Source organism: Eleutherodactylus coqui, chromosome 2 (genome assembly GCF_035609145.1).
Source record: "Eleutherodactylus coqui strain aEleCoq1 chromosome 2, aEleCoq1.hap1, whole genome shotgun sequence".
Classification (NCBI taxonomy): domain Eukaryota; kingdom Metazoa; phylum Chordata; class Amphibia; order Anura; family Eleutherodactylidae; genus Eleutherodactylus; species Eleutherodactylus coqui.
This window is the reverse complement of record NC_089838.1, coordinates 114,062,536-114,087,020: the sequence shown is the minus strand read 5'-3', so window position 1 is coordinate 114,087,020 and position 24,485 is coordinate 114,062,536.

Here is a 24,485-nt window from a genome sequence, read left to right as displayed (position 1 = left end):
AATGCTTTTACTTAAATATCGCCCTCCATTGTGTTATACTGGGCAATAATGGTGAAAATGAAGAAATACTTTGCACTATCTCTATCAGTCTCGTAAGTTTACAAACTGGATTCAAGTGTTATCTTTGCAGCAGTGCCCAATACAGTGCAATCCATGTGAGTGTTATGCTGGTCAGCCCCTTTAAGTGATGGCGGCTGAAGTGCCGTACCAAATAGGAACGATCAGTGAAATGTGTGTATATTGGACCTCTGTTTTTTTTTTCCCATTTCTCTCCGCTTAGAATTTTTTAAAAGTTTTTCAGTAAATTATATGGTACAATAAATAGTGTCATTGAAAAATACAACTCATCCCGCAAAAAACAAGCCCTTATACAGCGATGTCGATGGATAAATAAAGGAACTACGATTTTTTAAATTTTTTTAAAGGGAGTAGGAAAAAACAAGGGGGGAAAAAAGCAAAAAAGCTCCGTCACTAAGGGGTTAATCTAGCCAATCTAGGCAAGGAGAAACGGGGAGGGCCCCAATCCTCTAACTCTACTTCCTGTTCTTGGTGGCATTTTAAAGTGTTTTATTTGAAATACTGCAGCATTTTAATATAAAACCTACAACCTTGTAATATAGGCAACTTGTTTAAAGGCTACTAACTCCTTTTTTGAAAATGGTATTGAATTTGAACCCTTAAGTATAACACAGTTGTAGAGCTTTTCATTTTTACACTGATTAAGGCCTCATGTCCACGGGCAAAAGAAGAATTAGAATCCGCAGCAGATTTTAACTCTTCTCCCGTATGTGGATCCGCACCCCATAGGGATGCATTGACCACCCGCGGGTAGATAAATACCCGCGGATGGTCAATAAAAGGGATTTAAAAAAAAAAAAAGAGCATGAAAAAATCTGGACCATGCTCCATTTTCGTGCGGGTCTCCCGCGGGCTTTTATTGAAGCCTATGGAAGCCGTCCGGATCCGCGGGAGACCTAAAATAGGAATTTAAAAGAATTAACTCACCCGCAGCGGACCGGGAAGGTCTTCTCTTCCTCATGGCCGGATCTTTCTTGCTTCGGCTCGGCGGATGTGCCCGGTGCATGCGCGCGGCACGCCGGCAACGTGCCTCCGGCGTGACTAGTTCATCCGCCAGCCGAAAAAGAAGATCCGGCCGTGAGGAAGAGAAGACCTTCCCGGTCCGCTGCGGGTGAGTTAATTCTTTTAAATTCCAATTTTAAGCGCTCATGTCCGCGGGGAAGGAGGGGACCCGCTGCAGATTCTCCATGGAGAATCCGTAGCGGGCCTGATTCTCCCCATGGACATGAGGCCTAAAGGGGGTTTTCGGGATTACAATACTCATCACCTACGGTAGCCATAGGCTGGGTTCACACAGCGGATTCCCGTCGGAAATCTCAGTTTGGCCGCAGCAAAAACCGTGAGATTTCCGCCGGGAGAACTTTGAAGCGGCCCGGCTGCTCGCTCGTTCGCTGCGGCCGGCGCTCCCATAGAGGAGAGCACGGACGCAGCGGAATGAAAAAAAGAATGGACATGCTGCATATTCTGAAACCGCGGCTGCCGCAGCTGCGGTTTCAGCCGGACTTACCGCAGCAGATTGGCCGTCCTGTGTGGACGAAATTTCTGAGAAATCTCGTCCACATGGCTGGCTAATTCTGAGATTGGCAAATCCGCCCTGTGTGAACCCAGCCTAAGGATAAGTTGTTGTATCTGATCAGTGGGGCTCTGACTCCGCACCCCTGCTGGTCAGCTGTTTCAAGGGCTAGTAGTGCTTGGGCGAGCACTGCAGCCTCTTAATTGTTTTACCTTGCTCTGCAGGTTGTAAATCTACTAGTGCCTGTGCTTCAATAACCAATGCAACTGTACAAACAGCTTCAAAGGCCTGATTGGCTTTTAGGTGCAATTTTAGCCAAAATACAGCATATTCCACTTATTGTAGGTTCCATGTTGCTGAAATCTGTGCCAGTCACTGCTGTAGGATGCCTGTTGTAGGTTAAAGTGACCCACTGAGCCTGGAAAACACATGGCTACACCAGCTTCTCTGACTGCCTGATGCACACTGGGCATTAGTTTGCAGCATTAGTGTACAATGCTACACCTGCGTGGATTAACCACTGTACATAGCATGCATCATTAGTCTATCAGGCCAACCTCACACAGGCAAGGGTGATGTCAGGCTGTGAATAATGGCCTGATATCGCCCTTGCCATCCATTTAAAAGCCCTGTGGATGCAAGCTGTTGTGAGGCTGTTTTCCCCTGACATCACTACGGGAATTAAGGGATTCCTCTGCCATGGCTGTCACAGCTGTGGCAGAGAATTGTGGCGTTCTCCCACTGCTTTCCATGGGGCCGGTGGTGCTTCTGCTGCCCCAGCCCCCGTTGGAAACAGTGGGGCTGCAATGTGAAGTCTCGCAGCTAGCTAGAACATGCAATGTTTTGTTTCCCGCATGGCATCATACCACAGTGTCAAAAGAATGAGGTTTATATTTGTGCGTCTTGCAATGCACAAATCTTGCGCGATTTTCACGCTAGTGTGAAGGTGGTCTTAAGTATTTGGAGAAGCAGTTTGGCGATCTTTGTTTCCCCCTCGTCATCCTGACAGCATACACATGGAGGTTGTCCGCCGGACACCTGTTGGGACAGGAAGCGGAGAATACAAAAGGTAACTCCCACCACCGGCTCACCAGTGTCTTCCTGTCCCTACAGGACAGTCCAAGCGGGCCTCCAGGTGTATACTGGAGGAAAACGAAGAAAAGAAGACTTCCATGCAGCCTGTCCGCCCGTGGGGGGACGACGACCCTCTGTTCGGGCTGGCAGGGCTTGCGCGGGTGAGACCCTACGAGGGGACTCTCACCCGCAGGATCTACCCAGCACTGTTCCCCCAGTGGGAAAATCCTCCCCCAGTATGCTGCCCAGTGGGGTTGTCGTACCGGTAGGAAGCAGCCCCGGTACCTGCAGGCTCGGACGCCGGCGTCTCCAGGGATCCACGTCTAGAGAGGTATGCCATCATGCATAGAAGCGCTTGGTGCGGTCCGGTTGGCGCGAGAACGGCGCCATGTGTGTCTTCTAGGCAGCGGGTCCGGTCGGCGTGCGTCCCCACGTGTGTTCTAGTCGGCGGCGTCCCAGTGTATGCGGCGTATCTGCCGAGTCCGGCGCGGCGGCCGCGTCACGGGGGGCGGGGCCTCACTTAAAGTGGGCGTGTCGGCGCCAAATTTGAAAATTTAAAAGGATTGGATTTCCCTGCATCTCTCCTGTCTGCACCTTACTGGAGATGTCAGCCAGAGAGGACGCTGAAAGCAGCCTGCTGGTGAGTATACCGCTTTGGGGGTACCGGGGAGGGAGGATTGAGAAATCAGGTATCTGGTGCTGGAAGTCCTTTTTGCTGTCTCCGTCTCTTAGGACAGAGATGCACAAAAGGTTAGAGAGGCCAAAAAGCGAGTGCGCAAATGTCTAGTTTGCTTGTGGCGGCTAGAAGAGGGCCACACCAAGCCACTATGCGCGGACTGTACAGAGAAGGTGATCCACGAAGAGGGCTCCTCGGGCATGTCGGACATCCGATCCGTGAGGCGATTGAAGCCTCGCACTCATCTTTCTCTGCCGCCCCCCACGAAAAGGGTAAGGCGGGCACGAATGGAAGAGTCGGACTCTGAGGAGGGACTCCTAGAAGATTCTCCTTCAGAATCCATGCCGCCCATGGAGGATGCAAGGAAGTATTTCTTTTCATCGACGGACTTGGGTCAGCTGTTAACTGCAGTCCGGCACACCATGCAGGTGGAGGAAGAGGTGCCGCAGCAGCCATCCTTTCAGGATAGCCTGTTACGGGGGCTCCTACCACAGCCAAAACCGTCATTTCCAGTTAATGACATTTTAAAACAGCTGATCCTGACAGAGTGGAAACAGGCAGATCAGAAATTCTTCCTGTCCAAGGAATTCAAGGATCAGATGGTCTTCACACCAGAAGATATCGAGTTCCTAGAAACCGTCCCTAAGGTGGATCTGGCGGTCGCCAGGGTCTCAAAAAAAGCAGCCCTTCCCTTTGAGGACTTTTCCCAACTGCAGGATCCACTAGATACCAGAGTGGATTCTGCGATGAAAAAGGCCTGGGAGACCGCGGCTCTGACCGTCAAAGCCAACATCACGGCCACATCTGTGGCGAGATCTATGTCGGTCTGGTTGGACCAACTCCAGACGCTGATTTCTCAGAGGGACTCTAGGGAGGACATCTCCAGCTGCCTTCCCCTCCTCCAGCAGGCAACCGGCTTTCTGGCAGACGCCTCTATGGAGTCAGTGAGGTTCGGGGCCCGTTCAGCAGCCCTCTCGAACACAGCCAGGAGGGCTGTCTGGGTTAAGGCCTGGACAGGGGATAACGCCTCCAAGAATAGACTCTGTTCCCTGCCCTTCCAAGGACACAGAATCTTCGGGCCTTCCTTGGATACACTCCTAGAGAAGGCATCGGATAAGAGCCAGGGACTACTGTCGGAGAAATCCTTTAAGTGGCCTTCCTCCTCCTACCCTCCTACCTTTGTTCCCTCTAGAACATACAAGGGGAAAGGAAAAACCGGACGCTGGTCCTATCCCAAAGGCGGAAAGGGTGAGAATCCGCCTTCCCGGATCCTACAAGTAGGGGGTAGACTGAAGGCGTTCGCCCTTAGATGGAGTGAGGTGACCTCCAATCCCTGGGCCTTACGCCTAGTCTCGGATGGCTACAAAATTGAATTTTCCTCCCCTCCTCCCTGGAGGTTCGTGGTCACCCCCTGCCAGTCACCTGCGTCTGCTCAGGCCCTCCAGTTAGGGGTGCAAGAGCTGTTGTCCCTAGGGGCCATCACTTGGGTTCCCGCAGAAGAACTATTCAAGGGGTGCTACTCCCCCTTGTTCCTAATCAAAAAACCTAACGGATCCTATAGAACTATAATTAATCTGAAATTCCTGAATAAATCTATCGCGTATCAAAGATTTAAAATGGAATCGGTGCGGTCAGCAATCCCCTTAATTGCGCCGGATAGTGTCATGGCCACCGTGGACTTAAAGGACGCCTATTACCATGTCCCTATACACATAGATTCCCAGTGGTTTCTGCGGTTTGCCCTGGTGATAGATGGCTCTGTCTCTCACTTTCAATTTACGTGCCTGCCGTTCGGGATTTCCTCCGCACCCCGGGTGTTCTTCAAACTGGTGTTAGAGATGGTGGCGGCACTAAGGACTGACAAGGTGTTGATTGTCCCATACCTCGACGATTTCCTGATCATAGCAGAATCGGCTTCAGAACTCCAATTTCAGGTCAACCTCACACTCCGTCTGTTCAAGTCGTTAGGCTGGATCATCAACTCCGCTAAATCCAGTCTTCTGCCCGAGCAGAAGAAAAAAATTTCTGGGAGTGATTCTGGACTCACACCACCAGTGCTCATCCCTTCCCCTAGAAAGGCAAAAAACGATCCAGGATGAGTGTCGGGCACTTTCTCTAACCACCGAAGTCTCCCTTAGGAGAGGCATGAGGGTCCTCGGCCTCATGACATCTTGCATCGGGGTAGTCCCTTGGGCCCAGTTACATTGTAGAACCCTCCAAGACTTTATCCTAAACAACTGGGATAAATCCCCCGCCTCCCTGGATCGGAAAGTCGTCCTTACCTACAAGATAGACATCCACCATTCCAAGGAGGATTTTATCTCCAACCTTGCCAGAGCCACGGCTTGGTACCCCGCATCCCCAGTATCCATCTTTGCTGACGCAAGTGCAACTGGCTGGGGGGCCCACTTTGGCCATCATTATGTCCAAGGGGGCTGGAACCGGGAGGAAGCTACTCAATCCTCCAACTACAAAGAACTTTGCGCTGTCTGGAAGGCCATTCGGGGCCTCGAGACAGAGATCAGGGGTAGACACATTAAGATCTTTTCGGATAACATAACTGTGTCCCTCATTCGCCACCAGGGATCCACGCGGAACCCCCGACTCCAAGACCTGGCGGCGAAAGTTCTCGGGTGGATAGAGCAGCGGACGCCTTCCGTCACAGCGTACCACGTAAGGGGCCCAGAGAACTCCATGGCGGACCATCTCAGCCGCAGGAAGATAGACCCCGGGGAGTGGACTCTACATCCACACGCATTCCAGCTAATTTTAGAGAGATGGGGGACACTCAAGGTGGACTTGTTCGCCTCTCGGGAGAACACCAAGTGTTCCCGGTTTTTCTCCAGGGGACCAGATGGGGGCTCCCTGGGAATAGATGCACTATCCCAGGCCTGGGATTGGGACCTTGCATACGCCTTCCCGCCTATCCCCCTGATTCCTCGGGTCCTAAGGAAAATTCAGGAGTCCCCAGGCTCCGTTATCCTGGTGGCCCCATTCTGGCCCAAGAGACCCTGGTTCCCGCTCCTGGCCGCTCTCTCGACACAGGAGCCTCTACATCTGCCGCAGAGAGACGACCTCCTTCAGCAGGGTCCCCTGATATGCCCAAAGGCCCGACAGTTCAGACTGGCGGTCTGGAAGTTGAGCGGGTAAAATACCTGAGCCAGGGCCTATCAGGGAGGGTGACCACTACTTTATGTGAGAGCCTCAAAAAATCCACCAGAAATATACTCCAGGGTGTGGGATACCTTCTCTAGGTGGTTGGGGCATAGTATACATGACCTCCAACAGCCCAACATTAACAAAATATTGGAGTTCCTACAGGATGGTTTGGACATGGGGCTAAGACCTGGTACCCTTAAGGTCCAGGTGGCCGCCCTTGGGGCCTTCTTCAACTTCCCCTTAGGCGACCATAGGCTAATTAAGAAATATCTGAAAGGGGCAGTCAGACTCCACCCCTTTATAAGGGAAACCATGCCCCCCTGGGACCTGAACCTTGTTTTGCAGGCCCTCTGCGCACACCCCTTTGAGTCCCTGGAAGATCTATCAGTAAAGATCCTCTCCTATAAAGTGGCCTTTCTAGTTGCCATCACATCCACCAGACGGATCGGGGAGATCCAATCCCTCTCTATTAGGCCCCTGTACATGACCACCTTCCCAGATAAAATAGAGTTCAGGCCTGACCCCTTTTTCCAACCGAAAGTTCTCACAGACTTTCACAGAGAACAACGAATAGTACTTCCCTCCTTCTGCCAGGAACCCCGTAACACCACGGAACAGAGGTTCCATAATTTAGATGTTAGACGAGCAGTCCTGAAGTATTTGGAGGTCACACATTCCTTCAGGAAGTCTAACAACCTCTTTATTCAATTCCAGGGTCCATGCAGAGGAGGCGCCGCTACTAAGGACTCCTTAGCGCATTGGGTCAGGAGGGCCATAGAAGAGGCGTACAGATCCCAAGGGATCCCACTCCCGGGCGACGTTAGAGCCCATTCCACTAGGGCGGTCGCCTGTTCCTGGGCGGAGAGAGCCTAGGCGACAACCGACCAGATCTGCAGAGCCGCCACATGGTCAAGCACTCATACCTTCACGAAACACTATCGCCTGGACCTGGGGGCCAGCCGTGATATGGCCTTTGGGCGGAAGGTGCTACAGGCAGTGGTCCCTCCCTGAAGCCCTTGATTGTTGGCACTACTCCATGTGTATGCTGTCAAGATGATGAGGGGAAGACAGGAATTAGGTCCTACCTGTTAATTCCTTTTCTTGAAGTCATCCTGACAGCATAGGGGCTTTTCCCTCCCCTTGAGTTATTTTTACGTGAAGTAACATATTGTACTATGATTTCTGTATTAAAAATTGATTGGTTAAGCAAAAGCCGGGTCACTGTAGTTATTTGGTACACACTGGTGAGCCGGTGGTGGGAGTTACCTTTTGTATTCTCCGCTTCCTGTCCCAACAGGTGTCCGGTGGACAACCTCCAGGTGTATGCTGTCAGGATGACTTCAAGAAAAGGAATTAACAGGTAGGACCTAATTCCTGTCTTCTCTAGGCCCAGGGCGTCGCTTTAAAACCCTCTCTTTAACAAGGCTGTTACATTTGTATTTTTGCATGCCCCATCCAAATTTGTTTCATTATGCCTGGAGGAAGGATTCTGAGAGGATCCCAAAGCTTGCAATAAAAAAATAGCCATTAAAAGGTATCATATCTACAAGATTACTTGGTTTCTCTTACTGAGAACAATCACATACTCCTTGTAATTAGTCATCAAAACACTAGGTGGCAGTCTTCACTTGCAAGCAAAGCACAACTGTATGCTAAGGTGTGACAGAAGGTTCTATAAAGCAATCATAACTATTCAAAATATACTTATCTGTGTTTATATCTATCTTGTACTTGTGTTTAGGGAAATGTACTAATATCTGGACTGTAAAAACTGTTTTGTATTTATTTATTTTTCTTGGTTACTCTGTCTTCCTGTCCTTTTTTTGTATTGCTTAGGTTCTGGCTCTTATTGATTTATCACAGAAAGGAAAATATAAAATCAAACAATCACAGAGAACGGCCAGATTCTTGCTGATACAAGAGGGCAGATAGCTGCATCCCCTAAAGTTGCAACATGAGCTTATCGACTTCAATGATTTAAGTTATGAGTTAAGGCCCGTTTAGATGGGACTAATGTCGTGCAAACGATGCCCGACACTCATCCCTGCATACACTCACTCCTGTGCTATTGCACAGGAGCTAGTAGTGCTGGCTCGCTCAGAGTGGTCAGCAGGGGGGTGGGGAGGCTGCAGGAGATTTCTTTCGTCACGCTCCCCCACTCCTCTCCATTGATCTAACATAGCAGGCGTTCAGTACTAAATGGCTGCTATTTATACTGAGTGATCAGCTCATCGTCCATGCAGTGTAAACAATTGACGATAAGCTGATCGCTCAGTGTAAATAGTACCTATCTAAATGGGCCTTTTCATAGCCATGTTTGGTCATGATCAACGTCACTATGTAGCCCTAGCCAAAAGGTAACTGCTCCAAGGTAAAAAAAAAAAAAAAGAGCAAATCTTCTATTCTGTATTTAAAGTCAACTCCAGCTTATGGTCACAAGACAAGAATGCCTATTCCAGATAAGCTATAACAATACATTTATATAGTAAGGCAGAAGACCTGGACGAGTACTGGATGTAATGTATAACTATTGCGGCATTCAAGGCAGCTTGTAGTTTCAGTAAATAAGCTGCACCACAAGAATGGATAGTATGTTCTTTGTGGCTCTATTTCTTAAAAAGTCACGAAAGAACGCAAGTGTTTTAACTAAATCCAAAACTTAGGACTCATTCATATGGGTATATGCAATTTTGCACTGCAATGGAGCCTGCACTGAGAAGGCCTGGCACTGACCTGCCTCCTTGCCCACGATCACTGAGTGAAATGATAAAGTTTGTCTAACCGCAGCTGGCACTCGCTGTATACAGTTAAGCCAGTTTTACGTGGGAATATTACCACCGCATTTATGTGGCTGTAATATTGCTGCGTGCCCCAGCCTGACTGCAGGTATCCTGATCTGAAATTGAAACCTATGATGTGAGTTTAGGTCCGGACACTCGTCGGACCCATAAATGCAGCTGTCATATGCTTGTCTAAAGCTACCCTTATCCAGCCTCCCAAGTGTTCAGTAGGAGCTTTATGGACCTTTTACACGGGCCGCGTGCACATTTCTGTGTCCTAATGTTATCCCTGTGGGGCTTGAAATCTGTACGTCTTTACTTCAAAACCGCAAGATTAAATTCTGCTGTAGAATTAAGGACAACTTGCAGAATTGTTGCAAAGTTCTCATGTACAGGAGGTGTAATTTCTATAATTAAAGTCTGCGGGGGGGGGGGGGGGGTGCGGCATACAAGACATACCGCAGAAAGTAATCTGCAGTTAAAAACGCAACAACTTCCGCCCTAATTGACAATCCACATCTGTCCTGCGGATAATGCCATCCCTTGTGAAAGGTCCCTTTAGAAATCCTCCTGCAGTTCGCTCTATTATGTTTGCTTCAGAGCCCTATACTTGCTGTGGTACAACCCTGATACAAGTGCTCTACTGTTGGAATATTGGCTTTAGATACGTTTTCTTGCAGTTGCATTCACCAATAAGTGAACCCTTTGGCTTTACATAGATTTCTGCATAATAAGCCACAATTAGACACAAAGTTACACCGTTCATGGTTTTTAGGCACCGTAAGTAAAAATCCACTGTGCAGACTATAAAATTCAAGGGTTCTCAATTTTTCTAGTTGTAGATCCCCCCCTTGAGCAGAAATAATTTCCACCAAAACAGTTGTTTTTTTTTAATTTTATTTTTTTTAAATTGAATAATGACTTCATGTATTAATCGGACCTGTTAATCTAGAAATCTCTTTAAACCGGATTCACGCTACCATATTTGTGCGTGCAATACGCAGTGAACAGAGCCCAATGACTTCAGGGTTCGTTCAGAAGCGCGTATTTTAAGTGCACAATTCCATGACTCAATAAAAAATACACAGCATGTTCTAATTTCCTGTGCATAGAAATTGACCATATGGAACTAATTATCTAATTAGCCATGTTAAGGAACGTGACCATTGACACGTTTCTTTTGTGCATGATTTGCATGCGCAAAAGGTACAGCAAAAATTGCAGTTGTATGTATAAATATGCAATGGTGATGCACAAATACGTGTATGCTCGTTTAAATTCGGCCTTGGGCTGCATTCTGAAGTATCAAAAACCACTTCTGACTGAGACGGCACCCCGCCGCTGTTAATAGCTATATGATCTTGCTGAACTGAGCAAGGTTGCATGGCCATTGGCTGCCGTGGCTGGGGCGGAGTCTCAGCTGCAAGTGGCTTATGATGCATGAGAATGCAGTCTAATGGCGGTTTCACACAGGCATATGCATAAGTCAGCGCAACCTATTTGCACTATGACTTTTTTTGTGTGTGTATATTGGTGGATTTTTCTGTATCTTTTGCCCCAATTTAAATGGCTATTTATCCTTAATTCCAGATATGTTCTTTTCCCATGGAATTGGGAAGTGTATTGCGTATTGAATAAGTCTACTCATATTTGTGCATCTCGCCATGCACAACACACTTGCAAGATTATCAACTATGTGCACTTGAGAGGGTTCAAAGAAGGGCAACTAAACTAATACATGGAATGACAGGACTGGAATACCCAGAGAGGCTATCAAAATTGGGACTATTTACTCTGGGGAAAAAAGATGGCTAAGGGGCGATCAAATAACTATGTACAAATATAGGCGGGGACAATACAAGTATCTCTCCCATGATTGTTTATACCCAGGACTGCGACTGTAACGAGAGGGCATCCGCTACGTCTAGAGGAAAGCAGGTTTCATCACAAACACAGAAAAGGGTTCTTTACTGTAAGAGCGGTTAGACTGTGGAACTCTCTGCCTGAGGATGGGGTGATGGCAAAATCCATAGAGGAGTTTAAAAGGGGGAGCGGGGAGGAGAGTGAGACAGATCCCTCTTCCTCTCCCTTTCTCTCCCGATCCCCTCTGCAACCCCCCGTGGCCTCCCCAGAATCTTCAGGGATGAGCCAGCAAGTACTCAAAAAAGGCGATGCTCTCTCTCGAGTATATCGCTTTACCGAGTATGCTCGCTCCTCTCTAACAATGATTATTAAACCAATGATCTTCAATTGTTTAATTTCCATTTGCGATGTTTTTACTCATGCCATGTTGCGTGAAGAAATAAATCGCAGTATGTCCTATCTTTCTGCGCTCTTGGCCATTGACTTCAATGGGGCCGGCAGCAACAACTGTGGTGGGTATGAAGGGAAGCACCGCAGTGATGCTAGGCTGTTTTCACATGAAAATGCCTCGCATCACTGTGGCTTTCACATGATGGGGAGTGCAATATCTGCCTCACCAGTGTGAAGGAGCCCTAAGGCTGGTTTCACACGGCCAAGAACCTTGCACGAATATGAACCCCATTCTTTTGAATCAGGTCATACACACGAGCGAAAAAAATCGTGGCATCTCCTATCTTTGGGTGTGCCATCGCACCATCACCCATTGTTTTCAATGGGGCCGGCAAAGTATCGCACCGCATGCTAGGTGCACGTCAGTGTGAGTTTTCCCATTAAAAATAATGAGAAATACTCCGCGAACCTCCGCCCTCGGCTGTCAATCGCCCACGTGAAATTAGCTAAATTCAGATATATTGAAGAAAAAAAAATTGGACAGTTGGATGTGTTATTTACAGGTGTAAATTCAGAACAATCCAGCTAAAAAGAATACATGGACTCCCTGTCATTTGAGAAGTTGGCTATGTGGATATTTCTGTCCCCACCAGAGAGCACTGTTATCAAGGCTATAGAGAAGGTTCTCCCATATGTCTGATATCCAGGAAGAGAGATAATTCAGCATCTAGATACCTATATAGCGCTACTATGTTAATCTACATTTTGTAAAAAAAAATCCCAATTACTCAATAGTCTGGTTTCACAGGGGCGCTAAAATCTAGCAAGAATCGTCCGTTGAGAGAAAACGCCTGCGGACATGAGCCCTTAAATGTGCACACCCATGAACAATAAGGCTGGGTTCACACGTTTGTCCGTACGGCAATTTCACCCGCGGCTCCTAATCACGGGATTAGCCAGCAAAGTAAAATCTCTTTCACATGCTGCGGCCAGGCCACACTGAAACTGACATGCCGTGCGGAAAACAAAGACGCAGCATGTCCATTCTTTTTTCATTTTTGCAGCGGCCTCTCTTTTCTCTACGGGGCGAGATGGCCACAGCGGAGCTGCAGGAGCCGAAGCTGCTTCAAAACTCGCAGCTGTGGCCGTGGGTTTTAAAGCTGTGCTTATCCCGTGGAAATCTTGCGTTTTTTCGGTATGGCCAAGCCACGGGATTTCCATCCCATGAGAACCCAGCCTAAAGTGTGTTTAATAATTCATTCCACAAAGTACATATATAAGGACAGTCAATAAATAAGGCAACATCTGATAACTAAAATGAAATACCACATTGGCCAGAGCACAAACTACAAGTTGTCCAACTCGATAGTGCACTATGCTTCCTGTATGTGGTCTCATAATGATATCGCAGAGTTGGGGAAATGGGATACAATACAGAATAAGGCTTCATTCACACGAGCGTATATCGGCCGTGCTTTCACGGCCGTCCGATATACGCTGCCCACCTGATGCATTTGTTTACAATGCATCAGTTCAGATGGACGTATTCCCACGATGTAAAAGCACCTAGCTAGCCGATATTGCGCATGTGGTGCACATTCTGGTCGAGCGCTTTTACGCCGGACAGGAAAGATAGTTCAGAAACTATCTTCTGGCCGTAATATCGCAGCAGCTCACATAGACTCCTCTGGGAGCCTATGGTAGCTGCCTGAGAAGGGAGGTGGGAGGGAGTTTAGCAGCATGTCTGCTTAACTCTCACCCCTTCTCTCCTCCTCTCCACCTCTTGCCAGCTGTTTGCAATGGGATTTTCAATTGCGCTGTGGCCGTGACATGGCTGACCGAAAATCGCTACGCTCATGTGCAAGAGGCCTCAGGCTAAGTTCACATTGTGTTTAGGACTACATGGAGCCTTTCCATCCCGGGCTTCCATCTGAATACCCCAAATCAATATTCCAGCGGAATCCTGAACAGAATCAATGCTTTTAAAGAGTCAAATGGAGACTAAAGGTGCAAAGTCTGGTCTCTGTTTGACTAGACCGTATTGGTCTTTTTTGGAGGTCAGATTAGTGTAGTTAACAAAACTATTTTGTGCTCCAAAAAGAAATAGAAACTAATAAAATCAGTTCAAATGGAGAACAATGTTTCCACCTTTGGTCTCTGTTTGACTCATTAAAGTCACTTGTCGTATTCAGGTTTCCAGTCAAATACTATTTTTGGGTATTCAAATGGAGCCCTGGGACAGAAAGGCTCAATGGGGTCCTAAACTCAGTCTGAACCTAGCCTATAAGGAGTTGTCCCACAAAAAATATTCCTTTTATAGTTAAATTCAGCCCTCAATTAGAACTTTTTATTATTTAAAAAATGTTTCTCCAGATTTCCAGGACTAATGCAAGAATAGCACCACCTGCTGTTTCTATTCTCTGTCCACCTCAGTATTTGTCCCAGAAGTCCATGTGGGATCGACGCATGTGCAGAGGAGCCTGATGCGTCTACCCACAAAAGGGCAGGCTCCTTTGCGCATGTGTTGGTCCTGTGTTGACTCTGGGATATTGACATGTTTACAGGCTTGAGAATGGCATAAAGAACAACATCCACATTAATCACAGGTGGAGAGGCTGGGCAGCTGGAACAGTCCGGGTATGTCCACCGAGCCATTCAGAGCATCAGCATCCAGCATAGGAATTTTATAAAGTGCTTTACCACAGGTATGCTGGATGATGGCCAGTAAAAACAGCAGGTCTAAGGCATTATTAATATAATTTTGCAGAGTATTTAGAAGGGGTAAACCTGGACACAGGTTCCCTTTAATGTAAAAATAGGACTAGGATCCTTTTTAGGTTGCCAAGGCTGACCATGAATATTTTGCTCAGCCTTCGTTTGTGACCTGCCACCCTGTTGATTCTATCAATGAGGAACACCCTATCAATCATGAATGAAAGCTAGGCTGTATTTAAAACTCACTCCTGGAAAGTACGTGATACTTGTGCAGAATATATACTATAATGCTGTACAAAAAGCTTGTTCTGTAAAATAAGTTCCCTTATTGACCCCTATAAAAGGTGTACTGATGGGCATTAGTGAGAACATTAGCGAGGACTCTCCATTCTTGCATAAATAGTTAAAATGAGCATTGTAATTTAGAATATACCTTTAACACCTTGAGTGGCGGGTTTCTTACCAGTGATGAGCGAGCATACTCGCTAAGGGCAATTGCTTTAGCAAGCATTGCCCTTAGCGAGTACCTGCCCGCTCGAGAGAAAAGGTTCGGCTGCCGGCGGCGGGCATAAAGTGGCGGAGGAGAGCGGGGAGGAATGGAGGGGAGATCTGTCTCTCCCCCTCTCCCCCCCCACTCCCTCCTGCTCACTGCCGCAACTCACCTGTCACCCGCCCCGGCACCCGAATCTTCTCTGCCGAGGGGGGAGATACTAGCTAAGGACAATGCTCGATCGAGCAATTGTCCTTAGCGAGTTGCTCGCTCATCTCTATTTCTTACCACACTGTCAGACCCACCAGGGCAGGTTTTTTAAATGGGCCAATCATTTAATTTCAACTAATTTTCCAGTTGCGTTCCAAGAGCCGTAACTTTTTCATTTTTCCATTGACACGGCCATACGAGGGCTTTTTTTTTGCGGGACAAGTTGTACTTTTTGATGGCATCATTTTGAGGTATATATAATATATTGCATAACTTTTGTAATAATAACATTTGTAGGGAGATTGGGGGGGGAAATTTTGCCATTTGTTTTTTGGATTTCATTTTTACGGCGTTCAGTGTGCTGAATAAATAATGTGATAACTTTATTCTCTGAGTCAGCACAATTCCGGCGATACCAAGTTTATACAGTTTTTTTAAATGTTTTGCTATTTTTGTACATTTAAAACATTTTTTTTTTCTTAAAGGTTTACTTTTGTTTCGCCACATTCCAAGAGACGTATTAATTTTTTTTTCCATTGCCAGAGCCCCAGAAGGCCTTGTTTTTTGCGGGATGAACTCTAGTGTTCATTTATCTAATTTTTAGAAACATGTAAACTTTTGATCACTTTTTATTCCATTTTTTCTAGTGGCATAATATTCACAGGGGCAGAAAAGTCTATATATAGTAATTATTAAATTACTATTAATTATTAAATGATGAAATGCTTAGGACACAAAGTATCTAGAGACTAGAAAGGTCTGAGCCCTATTAGACAGGGCTCTAGATATTGAATTAACCTGTAAAATGATGCTCACAGTACCTAAGTAAGACCTTTTACTAAATATAAGGTCATCAAACTTCCAACAAAGAAGGAAGAAAGACAGCTCAACGCGTTTCTCTGCTTTAATTCTGAGCAGTTCAGCAGGAGCTGATATTTTGAGCTGGAAGATACCAGTTATTTCTACCAAAACATACTGAGTTCGTAAAGTGTACCAGTAATCACCCTTGCCATAATAGAACTATTTAGTTTGGTGTAGACTAACGACGCAGAGAGTTTACTATCACTGCGTTCGTGTTAATCATCACCGTACAATATTGCATCGGTAATAGAGAGACACAGAGAAGATATTATATCTTGGAAGGATAAGATGCCGGTGGTTTAGGCATTAGAGAGATGGTTTGTCAATCAATCAAGGCGTAACTATCATATAGATATGGGAAGGTTTATACAAATGTCACATATGCAAGATATAAGGTTATATACATTTTTGGCTTAAAGATGGTTTTCTCAGGCTTAAGATATCATATTTGGTGTAAACACATTGGAATTTGCAGATGTCGTGTAAACAGCACAATTAAAGGATAACCCCTACACACTCAGCAATTCTTGCAACATCCTGATACTATTTCTGAGATAATTTGGCGTGTAATTGTGTCTCCACAGTTTGGGAAAGTACAAGATTTCTCAAGTCTGTTCGTGGTTCATGACCAGGCCATCGTGTTCTTTCTGAATGCCTTAAAGGGATCATCAAAATGAACCAAGATCTATGAACCAAACTAAATTTCTCTCACAGTACTAACGAAAACTACAGTACATTTTGCAAAAAATGAGCCCTCGCTCAACTATGTCGATGGAAAAATAAAAAGTTATTGCGCGCAGAAGATGCAGCAGAAAATAATTAAAAAAAAATACTAAAAAGTACTACAGCAAAAAAAAAAACCTATACAACTTTGGTATCGTAGTAATCGTACTGACCCATAGAATAAAGTTATCATGTCATTTTTGTTGCAGTTTGTGTGCCGTAGAAACACAACGCACTGAAAGATGGCGGAATGTCCCTTTTATTTTTTCATTTTACTGCACTTAGAATTTTGTAAAAGTTTTTCAGTACATTATATGGTACTTTAAATAGCACCATTGAAAAATACAACTCGCCCCGCAAAAAACAAGCCCTCATGCAGCTATGTTGATGAATAAATAAAGGAGTTATGATTTTTTAAATGGGGGGAGGAAAAGAAAAAAAGGGGGCTGCGTCATTAAGGGGTTAAATAATGTTCTAACTTCCTTCTCTGTGTCATTACGATGCAGGGGTACCACATGTGTAATTTTGTTATTAATTTTTTACAAAGTAAAGGGAGAAAAGTGTTTTTATTTTTTTAAATAATTTTTAAACTTTTTAAAAACATTTTTTTGTCCCTTTAGGGGACTTCCACAGGGAGCCAATCAGGACTCCCTGATCACATTCCGGGGGTCTGATGGTGACAGCCCTTTACATGCTGCAGTCACATAGACCGCAGCATGTAAAGGGTTAACACAGCAGAGGTTTTCTCCATTCTCTGCTGTGTAAGAGCTGGTGCCTGGCTATCCTCCGACAGCCAAGCACCAGCTCTCCCTGCCACAAAGACCATCAGCTGATATCTGACAAGCCGATGATCTCCATGAAAACCTGTAAACAAAGCAGTGCAGGAGTTTGAAAAAAGAAGCAGGAATATATTGCTGATCTGCCAGAAACTTCCCGCTTCTATTTTCAAAGTCCTGCACTGCTCTGTGTGAGACTGTGCAGGCAGAGCACAATGCCACAGCTTATGGCAATGTGCTCTGCAGGTCCCATAGTGAAACATAGCCCGTAAATCTTCTGGGCTATATCACTGTGGGCAGTGGAGCTCATCTGGGCGTGTCACTCAAGGGGTTAATAGTAATATGGCTGGATCTCTGGGACTGGATAGCAAATGCATCCAGGACAAGATATGTGAACACAGACCTCTATAGACGGCAGCATAAGATATACTACAAATATGAGCACATACATATGAGTTTTGCTGTCAGGCCCTATGATTTCTGTGAACAGTCCTGAATGTTCAGCTCATGAAAAAAGATATTTAAAAGCATACTAGAACTTGAATTATACAACATAAGGAAGCAACTGCTGGTTGTTGCTGATGTAAAAGTCACTTATCTCAAATATCCATGATTGCACATAAATAGTAAATATTACAAGCCAAGTGAATACATTGTATTGTTCTCTGAGTCAGCCTTTTTCTGGAAATGCCGAATGCAAAACTACAGTGTTTGATGAAACTCACACAAAGGGTGTCTTGTGTGGAAAATATCTTCTAAATTAGAATGCTTCCCAATATCGAGTTTTTACATGAATAAGAGTGTACGGAAACATTGAATGAAAAAGCCCTCTTTTCTGGGGTAAAATTTAAAAAAAAGAACCCAGAAAACGGCTTTAACTTCAACACATTTGATGTGCCGATGTTCAACACACATGTTTTGTCTGGGCTCCATTCTTCTGCCAAATTACGTGTGTCATTGGCTTTGAAAATTAAAGTACCAGAAGAGTTATATGTCCATGAAAAAGAATGGAATGTTTATTATGTTCAAGTGCTATAATATAAGGGGTTGTCCAACTTACTTTATTTTAGGCAGCCTGTGTTAAAAAATAATAAAGGAGCTTATACTCACCGGGACACATATTTGGATGCATTTGTCATTCATTTAGTGACATTATGAGAAAAAATTACTGTGGGCTGCATTGGGAGAAAAAAATTACTGCTAGGCCACATTAGGGAGACAAAATTACTGTGGGGCCACATTAGGGGTACCAAAGTACGGCAGGATCTCAAAGCAGGATGAAATTTTGTAGAACCACAAAAGGGAACTTAATTACTGTGATGCCATAAAGGAGGACCAAATTTATGTGGGGCCACAAAGGAGGTATTACTTTACTGGTAGTAACTGTTACTGTGTTTGAGGCACTGAAAGGGGCACTGTTGATAGTGGCAGAGGGAGAAGAGTGTTTAAAAAATAGTCATGGCTAAGGGAAGTCTTCATGGCGGTCTGGACCTAGATAGAGAAGAAGATAATTACAAGAGACACCGTGTATAATAATTTATTTGAGGAGCACAGTGTGTAGTTTAATTTATTTAAACTAGGCCACAGTATGTATTATAACTTGTTTTGTAGGGCACAGTGTATTATTTAATTCTTGGGGACACAATGTATTATATTTGGGGGAACAGTGTTTTTTTTTTAAGTTGTTTCTGGGGGCAGTATGTATTAGAATTCTTGTGGGTGTACAGTGTATCACAATGTATTTCAGGGGGCATAGTGTATTATTTTTGAAGGCATGGTATAGATTAAGGCTTCTTCACACTTGAGTTGAGTCTGTGCTCAGGCTTCCTCTCTGTGTTCAGTTTTTGGAGCAGAGGAACAGGATTAAATTAGAATTAAGAAGCTTTGTTTTTTCCCAATTGATTTCAATTGGTTTTGAAAAAAAGGAAAGCTTTCAGTTTGTTTCTATTCCATTAGATTTCAGTATTTTTCAACAGATCAAATAGTGCTGCAGACTGCACTATTTCATGGTACTGTAAAAATAACGTCAGTGAGTCAGAAGGATAATGGTGAGAACTGTTATTGCAATATTTTGAACCCAATAGCTTTTCTAGTTGTCAGTCATTGAGACTGTATAAGGGCTTGTTTTGTTGCAGGTTAAGCTGTAGTTTGTATTGGTAGTAGTATGGGGGTACATACAACTTTTAAATAATTTTTGATTCGATTTTTTTTTTTAGTGGCAACATGACAAAACTGCCATTCTGGCATTGCATTTTTTTTTTCTTACAAAAATATTTAGATGTTTTGGGTCTTTACAGAGGTGACTATACAAATCTTAATTTTTGTTTAGATTTTTAACGTGAAATCTGGAAAAGGGTGTTTTCTCAACTTTGAATTTTTTTTTCTAATATTTACATTTTTTTATCAACTCCTTGGAGTTGCAGCCAGCTTTGGCAGCAGCTGCCTGACACTGGCTGCTCCAGTTAGGTTTATAGTTAACTAAAATCCCCAAGTCCTTTTCGGTGCCAGTTTGCCCAGTTGTTTCCCTTTAGTGGGTAACGTGACATTAATTTCCCCTGCCTATATGCATAACTTTACATTTCTCAGTGTTAAACCTCATTTGCTACTGTTCTTCCCGAGCCCCCAACTAATCCAGATCCATTTGAAACCTTTTACTGTCCTCTTTTGTGTTAATTATTTTACATAGTTTTGTATCATCTGCAAATATTAATATTTACCGTACAATCCTTCTACCAGGTCATTAATAAATATATTAAAAAGAGTATGGCCCAATTTCGACCGCTGTGGTCCCCCACTAGTAATGGTGACTCGATAAGAGTATGTACCATTTAAATCAGCTGATATCTAGTTATACAGCTCTTTTCCTTGAAACTCTTAGAAACGCTTCAAACATTTTACCCAAAATAAAAGTAAGACTTACTGGCCTAAGTCTCAAGGCTCACTTTTCAATCCCTTTTTTCAATATTGACACCACATTGGCTATGCGCCAATCCAGTGGAACAGACCCCGTCACAATAGAGTCTTTAAATATGTGAAGCAATGATCTGTCTATCACATTTCCTAATTCCCTTAGAACCCGAGGGTGTATGCCATCGGGACCTGGCAATTCGCCTATTTTAATCTTTTTAAGGCAGCTCTGCACTTCTTCCTGGGTTAAATTGGTGACATTTAGTGGAAAGTTTACTTCATCATTCTGCATCTCATCTGACATTTCATTTTCCTCTCTGAATGCACTGGAGAAAAAACTATTTAATAGATTTGCTTTTCTCCTCATCAACCTCTACTATTTTTCCTTCATTATTTATTAAAGCCAACACTTTCAGTATTTCATCTTTTTACTATTTTTTATATAATTAAAGAACAGTTTAGGGTTAGTTTTACTCTCCTTTGCAATGAGTCTCTCTGTCTCGACCTTTGCTGCTTTTATCTGCTTTTTTTAACATTATTTATTTTTTACGTTATAGGTTTTTAGTGCATTTTCGCTGCCTTCTTGTTTTTAGTAATTTAAACACTTTATTTTTGTTTATTGCTCCCTTTATATATTTATTAAGCCACATTGGTTTTCTCCTATTCATAATTCCTTTATTACTGTTAGGTATGCTTTAAGCAATGTGACAGTTTAAGGCTGGGTTCACACAGGGCGGATTTGCTGCGGTTTTTCCATTGCAGTTGTGCCGCAGAAGAACTGCTTCTGCGGCAAAACCGCTTCAAAGGTTAATCTTGGCTTGCGGATTTTCCTGCGGAAAAATGCGCAAGCGTTTTTTTCCCGCTGCGTTTTTACTTTTTGCCGCGGATTTTGCTGCGGATTTTGCTGCATCCTTAGAGGTCTATGGACAAAAAAGCACTGCGGAAAAGACAGAAGAATGAACATGCTGCATCTTTGAAAACCGCGCCGCAGTTGCATTTCCGCACTGCGGCTGTGCGGAAAAAATCCACCCTGTGAGAACAGCTTTTTTGCAAAACTCATTTGTGCTACATTGCACTGCAAACGCAGTAGTTTTGCCGCAGTGCGGATATGCAACAGCAATCTGCAGCAAAACCGCAGCAAATCCGCCCTGTATGAATCCAGGCTTATAGTATATTTTCTTTTAGATGGCTAGCACGCCATTTCCTGTACTTAGTTTTAATTGTTTTAGAATATTATCATATCCTTTTGTTTTTCTGGAATATTAAACCTACCTTTTCTTATGACTTTTGTAGTAATATACTCATTGTATACATATAGTGTACATTGTATTTTTTTTAATAGATAGCTATTTTCTTAATTTACAATGTCAGTGATCTTTGTATAGTGCTCCTACTATAATGTCTAATTTTTGCGTTGGTTATGTTGGTAAACCACATTTTAAAACGACAAACTATGTTTTGTGAAACACTTATCCAGGTTATTCCATGTGAAAACAAATGCTTTGTGCCGTGTGTGCTCGGGCTGAGGCAGGTGCGTTGTGGACGTGCCGGTGTATTCATATAAGCCTTTATAGTTGCAGCTAATATAAATACAACTGATAAGAGAAGTGAAATATGATGCTGGGTCCAGACCATAGCACTTGCTATCTTGCTCTGCGTTTGCCTCTGTTCTCCCATATTTACCTAATTTAATCAGGAAGAAATTGATAGGTTGCTCTTATAATTAAGTTCTAGCTGTACCCCCCAGGGCACAGGTGTTTGTTTCATGGAACTGGCTGCCAGACAGACTATCATGAGAAAACAAAAAGTTAATAAGAGGCAACCAATCTCCCATTTTTAATTACATCCTCTTATTATGATTAAGATAAATGAGCAATATACAAGATGAACAGTCATTGGGATTATGTGTGCTCAAAATAATATACCTGCAAAATACATTACTCTACATTTGCATTTAGCTACTGTGTGCATATCTAGTAATTGCTTAATACAGTATATATTATTTACGTATGGGAGGATTTCTATAAGAACCCTGTAATGGGAATGTGATACATTTTTGAACTCTCTGTCATTGCCCTGTAGGTGCTGCTGTTACAAGTTCTCCGATTTCAATGTTCACATATTTTTCAACAAAATATCACACAAATCAATAGTAATTTACTATAAATGTGTCAAAAAGTGAAAATTTTCAGCAAAACCAAAGAAGTTTGAGGGCTGCATACAATACTACAGCACCTTTATTTTGAAAATCAGTGGTACTGTGTTACCCCAAAAATAAATCTAACCCTGATAATAAGCCCTACCCTGATTTTCTGTGGGGAGGCGTTTGTAATATAAGCCCTCCCCCGAAAATGAGCCCTAAGTTCATGATAAAAAAAAGAACAGCAATACTCACCTGGCCCATGACGTCTGGCTCCCTCACACTGATCTCCGGCAGTGCGGCAGGCTGCGGTGTCCTAAGCATTGACACAGCACTCTCTTTCTGGTAACGAGGCTTTGAATACCCTGCCTCCAGCAAGCGAGTGCTGTGATTGGATCACGATCGCCGTGGCTCAGCCAATCAGAGCTGGCGCTTGATCATTCACAGCCATTCAGTGAATGACATTACTGAATGGCTGTGATTGGTTCATCGAGCGCCGGCTCTGATTGGCTGAGCAACGGCACTCGTGATCCAATCACAGCACTCGCTTGCTGGAGATGGGGTATTCAAAGCACCCTCACCAGAAAGAGAGTGCTGTGTCAAAGCTGAGGATTACACTGCAGCCTGCTGCAGCATGGGAGGCCAGTGCGAGGGAGCCACATGCTGTGGGCCAGGTGAGTATAAGACATCTCTGAAAATAAGACACTGTGCCTCTTTTGGGGCAAAAATTAATAAAAGACTGTGTCTTATTTTGGGGGAAACACGCTAGATTGCACTCTAAGGGCTCCTACCCACTTGCATTTTTTTAAAGCTACGATAATTTCTGCTTTTTTTAAACGTGATTGTCAATGGGAGTTTCTAATGTTAAAAACGCATCGCACAAAAATTGCAAAGCACAAACTTGCAATGTGTTTTTAACATTAGAAAGTCCCATTAACAAACACGTTAAAAAAACGCTGCGATGTCGCAGCGTTAAAAGAACGCAAGTGGGTAAGAGCCCTTATAGTCCATTGATGTAACCTTCTGAGCAAGGCCTCCAGCATACTAGCCTATTTGGGTCTGTGTGCTGTCCATGTTAATTCACAGGCAGCACATGGTTCCATTACAGCTTATGGGGCTATGCACACTGCTGTTTTTTCATGTGGACCACAGGTGTCTGTGTAGTGTCCAATGTGAGCTACATCTGAGCCTCTTGGCAAGTGTGTGCCTGGCCCTATGTAGTGGCCCAGAGTCTGAGTGTTTGTGCGATGCACGTTTGTTTGCTATGTGGTGTTTATGACTTTGTCAGTATAATTGTGTTTGTCCCTTTTTGTACTGTTCAATGTTGTAAACTGTGTGGTGTTATGTGTTTTGACCAAGACAGGTCATGTAAGGGTTAATGTCTGCTGTCTGGCAATGTGTCTGTTTAGGCTGGTTATGTGTATTGGCCTTCCTAGCCTGCTGTGTGCGTGATGTGTGACATATGTGTCAGGTGCTAGGAGGGGAGTTGGAGTAGTCCGGAGAAGGATGCGAAAGGAGGTGGTGTGAGGAGAGAGACTGAAGATGCAATGGAGATGGAAAGCCATGTGAGGAGACAGGAGCTCTGGAGCTTACATGTGCCATGTTCTGGGCTTACTCCTGTGGTGATGCAGTACCTTTCCTTTGGAGGGTGTGTGGAGCAGATCCTGTTTTCCTGGAGTTGGCGGTGGCGTGCGCATGGTTCCTTCGTACAGCCACTCCAGTAACAAGTGCAAGTGAGAGAGAGACTGACTAACTAAAAAGTGGGAAGCCCTGAGTTTATTTTTAGCTAATTGTTTTCAGGAGTAACTCTGCCAGGAACCAACAGATAACTTAGACTGTGGATACCGAAAAGGAAGAGTGGCTTCTGGATATAAACATGTTTAGGGAAGAATCTTTAGAGGAAGTGTGTTGTATATTTCCTACTTGAGACTGTTAATGCCGTGATTTGCAACTGTATTTCTTTGATTTGTCAAGTAAAGAGGAAAACCGTGTGCCTCCGGTTTGTTGGAAAACTATTCCCTTTGACTATAGACTCAGTAATTCATGTAGATTATTGGAAAGGGGCACTGGTGTCACGAGGACAACCAGGTATTGAGCAGTTCCTTACACATGTATTATTTATGGGACCTG